We start from the raw sequence: 5,998 nt of genomic DNA, 5'->3' as shown, positions 1-5,998 counted from the left end.
CACTCAAGAAAACAAAGTCAAAGTCAACTATTATAATGAAATGGGCAAAGACCTAGTGTTAGAAAATCAAAAAGGAGAGCACACTCATCATATGTTAGATTGAAAGAACTCAAGAAAATTCAAGCTTCGAGTTTCTATATTGAAAGATTGTGTAAAATACTGAAAGATGCAGGAAGCATCAAAAGAAGATGGAAAGATTACACAGAGTCACTGTCCCAAAAAGAACTGGGCTATATTCCACCATGCCTGGAGGTAACATGAGCAAGCACTAGTGTTGAAAGAAGAAGTTGAAGGAAGAAATTGAAACTGTACTAAAATCATTAGCCAAAAACCAATTGAAATGTTTAATCAAGCTGATGAAGACCTGGAAGCACTTATTTGTCTATGTCAGGGAATATGGAAAGCAATTACTTGGCCAACTAACAGAAGAGATCTCTGTTTGTACCGATCCCAAAGAAAAATGAGCCAAAAGAATGCTCAATCTATGAAACAATATCATGAATATCACATGCATGTAGTATTTTGCTGAAGATTATCCAACAACAGTTGTAGCATTACATTGACTGGAAGCTGCCAGAGGTTCAGGCTGGATTTAGGAGAGAACATGGAAAAGGGATATCATTGCTGATGTCAGATGGATCTAAGCTGAACACAGAGATAATTAGAAAGATGTTTTCCTCGTGTTTTATTGATTAGGCCAAGGAATTTGACGATGTGTATCATAGCAAACTATGGGTAGTCTTGAGGGGAATAGGAATCGCAGAACACATCAGGCAGAACTTGTACACGTGTAAAGAATAGTTGTGCAAATGGAACAAGGGAATACTGCATGTTTCAAAATCAGGAAGGGTGTGCAGTTAGGGTTGTATCCTCTCACCATACTTATTCAATCTATATGCTGAGAAAATAATCTGAGAAGCTGTATTATATAAAGAATAATGTGGCATCAGGATTTGAGAAAGGCTTATTAACAATTTGTGATATGCAGGTGACACAACCCTGCTTACTGGAAGTGAGGAAGACTTGAAGCATTTGCTGATGAAGATTGCAGCCCTCAGTATGCATTGCAATTCAATATAAATAAGACCAAAATCCTCATAACTATACCAATAGGTAACATCATGGTAAGTGGAGAAAAAATTGAAATTTTCAAGGATTTTGTCTAGTTGGATCCATAATCACAGCAGTCAAGAGATCAAATAATGCATTGCACTGGGTAAATCTGTTTCACAAGACCTTTTTATAGCATTGAAAAACAGGTATGTTACTTTGAATCAAGTCATTGCATTCTCAATTGTCTCATATGCATGTGATGTGAAAGGTGAACCTTGATTAAAGAAAACTAAAGAAGAATTGGCACATTTTAATGCAATTAATTTTGGTACAAATGAAGACTATTGAAAGTATCATGGACTGGCAAAAGGACAAATGTGTCTTGGAAGAAGTATGGCCAGAGTACTCCTTTGGCTGGCAAGTCTTACATACTTTTGACATGTTGTCAGGAAAGACAAGCCCTTGGAGAAAGATATCATGCTTGGTAAAGTAGAGAGCAGCAAACAAGAGGAAGGTTTTCAAGGAATTGGATTGACATAGTGGCTGCTACAATGGGCTCAAACATAGTAAATGTTGTGAGGATGGTGCAGGATTGGGCAGTGTTTTATCCTGTTTTGCATAAGCTTGCTATGTGTAGACACAAAGTCTATGTTAGCTACCTACCTTTCTACCTAACAACTTACTAATTAATACATTTAAAGTGCACAGTCCAATATATTTTAGTGTATCTAGTTGTATGTAACCATTACAACAAACAAATTTAAAACATTTTACATAGTTCCTAAAATAAACTTCAGACTTATTAGCAGTTAATTCTGTTCAACTCTGTTTTCTTCAATAGGTTTTTAAAGGACTGAGATCTGAGAATTTATTTCTTTAGCTTGTACATTTTGAGAATCAAGACTAATGAATATGCAAAAACTTTCTGTGACTCCCAGAGTCTACTGTTTATTTTCTGACCCATTACAGTTATGTTTTCTGACCCTTTTAAACCTAGAAAATACCACCAATGAATGTAAAAATCCACCACCTCAGAGTCAGCACTGATAAATAAGCTAAAAAAAAATCCTCCTTAAAAAAAAAAAATCTCTTAGTAATCAAAGTGGCACCAGCTGAATTGACACCCATGCCATCAGTGGAGTCCTGGTCTTGATAGAGCTGGTTTACATCACAGTTGTGTTGAATTTAGTATCTTTTCTCTTGCTTCCTTGTGTACTCTCGCATTCCACGATATACAATAACAGTAACCAGAAGTTCCTCAACAACTAACGACTGCAGGCCAACACCAATTGTAAATTAAAATACAAAGTGATGGCAAATGGGAAGGTTCTTCCAAATGATCCAGTCTTTCTTCAGACTCATGAAGAAACGAAACTGAAAATACTATGAGAAGTAATAATTGGAATTCTATTCAGTGTTTAAGCCAGCAATACAAAGATCTGTTGTGGGTATAGCTTGTATGCATTTCAAGTGATTCTAGTATTTTGATAACTCAGTAATGGAATATCACCCATGGATAATAATTCTCACTTATACCTTTCTAGCCTGCAACGTAGATGAATTCAATATATCAGTACACAATTTGTAGGAAACCTTCAGGAGAGTCCTCAGACAGGAGACGGCACTGGAACAAATTTTGGAATATGAACTACTTATATGCCAATTTAATTTCCACCTTATTGTCCACAATACGTATAGACCATTTGAAGGCTTTCTTACTGACGTACAGACATGTTAGCTCATGTTGGAGATCCCAGAAATTTTGAAGAAAACAACTGATTGCTTTCGTAATAGAGTGGAATTGACAGGTGCTTACCTTTTAAACACACCTTCCCAAATTGCCCTGACTGCTATTTTAACTAGTCCTTCAAGAGCTGGAATTACTATGGAGAGTGATTTATCAGAGAGTCTTATGCTGAAAGAGAGCAGGATTTGCTCGTCAATGTTACTAGATAAAATTAAACGTATGAGAAACTTGGTAAACAAGTATGAACTACCCAGTTGGTTTATACTGAAGAAGTTGTTATTTTGAAATAGAAGCTAGAGAGATGTCAGTCTCCTGAGCTTCTTCTTGACATGATTGCAAAGAAGAGGAAGGGTATGGAAATGATGATTATGTCCAAAGAAACTGAAACATGGAGAGGAAGAAGGAAGTAATGATGACTTGGTAGTTTCTCTGTAACCATTTTCAGTTGATATTTTTGACTTCTAACTACTCAAGAAATGAAGGAAGCACTCCTAACTTTTAACTTTATTTTGAAAGTATAATATGAAGACATCAATATATATATATATATATTTAAACTTAAGGTATTTTAAATATTTGTTCTTTCTTGGTAGATTTGTGTGAAATAAAATATCTTCAAACGAAAAAAAATCGTTTGCCTTCTGTCTCAGATCCCATGGTTGATCTGTCAATGTCATTAGTAAATAAATTATGACAAAGTCTAATTAGCTACCAAAATGAGGGTAATCCCAATTAAATGATTTTAATGTTGATAAACTATGAAGACATAAAATTGTAATACTGGCCACAGAAATCAATTACTAAACACTTTCATTTTGAACAAATCATCTAAAAGCCCTGAGCCTCAGTTTCAGTTTTAAGGGTTTTTCTTCTTCTTCTTCTTAAAGGAAGGTCAATAGGTACTTGTTATATTTAATTATTAATCAGGGTTTTCAATGAGACATTTTACTTTGAATCACAATCAATGTTCACAGAAACAGCAGTAAGGAAATCAATTGATGATTGCATTGTGCAAATTTGCTGCACAAGATCTCTTTAAAATATTAAAAAGCAGAGATACCACTTTGAAGAGTAAAGTGTGCTTGACTCAAGCAATGCTTTTGTGTTTGTTTTAATCACCTCATTTGTATGAGAAATCTGGACAACGCAAATGTAGCAGCAAAGAAGAATGAATGCCTTTGAATTATTGTACTGTGAAGCATAGTAAAAGCTCCCTGGGCCACCAGAAGAACAACCACATTTGATTACTTGCAGAGTGGGGCGCTCTTCGGTCTTTATCAGTACTAGAGAAGATAAAGAAATGAAGGCTAATCGCAGGTGAGTGGCTAGAGATTCTGGAGATATGTCTGTTGCCACCTTCTAAGAAAAATTGCACAAAAGAACTGTGTCCTTGTGGTTTTAATGTTAACTTATAGCCTGTTGATTTCCTTTTTAATACCCTATCATCACAAATATTGGGTTCCATGTGGCTACTGGAATGTAAAAGTAGAGTGCCTTGGGAACGACAATTGGTGTCACAATAGGGTAAAGCAGATTGATGGGTAGAGGTATATCAGCCTTGGGCTGGTGTGGAATTAGATTTTTGTCCTCTTATGTGTACTTGGATAAGGTCACATGTTACCTCCATGCCATTTTATCTATGCTATTATCATAGTTTTACTTTCTTAGCTAGTTGAATAAAAACTACCACCACCATCAGTTGCTGTCATTGTCAATTCTAATGGTAATCCCATGTATGTAGAGTAGAATTGTGCTCTGATTATTTTCAAAGTAATTTGCTATGCATCTGGGTGGACTAGACTGCCAAACTTTCTTCAAGAGCCAAAGATAACCATGTCTAATAGTAAATAAGCTTGTCAGATAAAATATTTGCACAGTAAATACTTACACAAAAATTTTGTTGCTTACTTGATATGCAAATTTAACTGGGCATTCTGTATTTTATTAGCTACCAAATAGGAACCCTGATAATGGCCCAATCTAAAGGAACTCTGGGTCATAGTGGACTATGTGTTGAGCTGCTAACCACCAGCTCTGTGGTTCAAAATCCATCAGCCTTTCAAAGAAGAATTAGGCATTCTGCTTTTAAGAATGTATAGCCTCAAAATCCCATGGTGACAATTCTATTCTACCCTAATAGGGCTTATATTTGTCAGGAGTGACTCAGCGGCAGTGAGCTTGCTTTGTTTGTTTTTCTTTATTTGTATACTGAATTATAAGTTTTAGAAAGTACCTAGCATGTATCAATTAAAGGAACGATTAAGTAATTTTTATATTATTACCTTTATTATGTATGCAAAAAATGAAGGCCAGTGAGATTAAATTACTTGTGGAAAGTCAGGTAGGTATGTGTCAAGAGTTGGAACACCAATCTGAGCTCTTTATATTTCTGTTTCAGAAAACTTATGGACCCAAAAATCCCTTTCAAAGTAGTACATAATAATAAACTACCTTAAAATTGTAAAACTACTTATTTTTTCTCAGTATATGATGAAGAACCAGGAGTCTTAGTGGCTTAGTAGGTTATGTTTTGGGTGTAGGTTATGTGTTGGTTTGAAGTCACCAGCTCTTGTGTGAGATGCAGATGAGATTTACAACTCCCTTAAAGATTTACTGTCTTAGATTGTATGATGTTTTCTAGGGTCAATATGAATTTATGAATTAGAATCTACTAGATGGTAGTGACTTTTCTTTTAGTATGAGGAAGAAACAATGGCAAATGTTAATTTAGATCAAACATTTTATTATAAGGTTCATTTAAATGTACTTTTTGAATATCATTTTTAAAACAAAAGCTTCAACACTTAATCTAATAAGTGATTCAATTTGCCAGCAATTGCAAGTTGTTTTCCAATAACTGCTATTTTTTTAAAATTTTAGTTATAAACATAACTTCTCAGAATAAATACGACATACTCTAGCTTCCCTTGTTGTTTTCCATGAGGCTGAAAGAGCACCTTTTGAAAATGGAAGAATCATGACTTTTATTTGTCCCTGACTCATAATTGCTGGCTGAATGTAGATGTGATGGGTAAATCTCTTGGATCATGAGGTAGAAAGTACCTGATAAGAATGAGAGAACAGACATGTCTGATCAGAGCACACAGGAGCAAATGAAGGGAGAGGAAGCGAGAATGGAGCACATCCTGGTCCACCAAGCCTTGAGGATGATATTCCTGCTCAGAGCAGCCAATCCAC

The 5,998-nt window shown here is 35.3% G+C and overlaps 1 pseudogene; it reads left to right on the top strand.

The window, feature by feature from the left end:
- The first annotated feature begins 2,322 nt into the window (after positions 1–2,322).
- LOC101648519 lies at positions 2,323–3,235 on the top strand (annotated as a pseudogene).
- The last annotated feature ends 2,763 nt before the right edge of the window (positions 3,236–5,998 follow it).

The sequence above is a fragment of the Echinops telfairi genome, unplaced genomic scaffold (assembly GCF_000313985.2).
Source record: "Echinops telfairi isolate 266 unplaced genomic scaffold, ASM31398v2 ScPeMD7_42;HRSCAF=159, whole genome shotgun sequence".
NCBI lineage: Eukaryota > Metazoa > Chordata > Mammalia > Afrosoricida > Tenrecidae > Echinops > Echinops telfairi.
The sequence above is the reverse complement of the archived record's forward strand: the minus strand, read 5'-3'. Positions and strand labels throughout refer to the sequence as shown.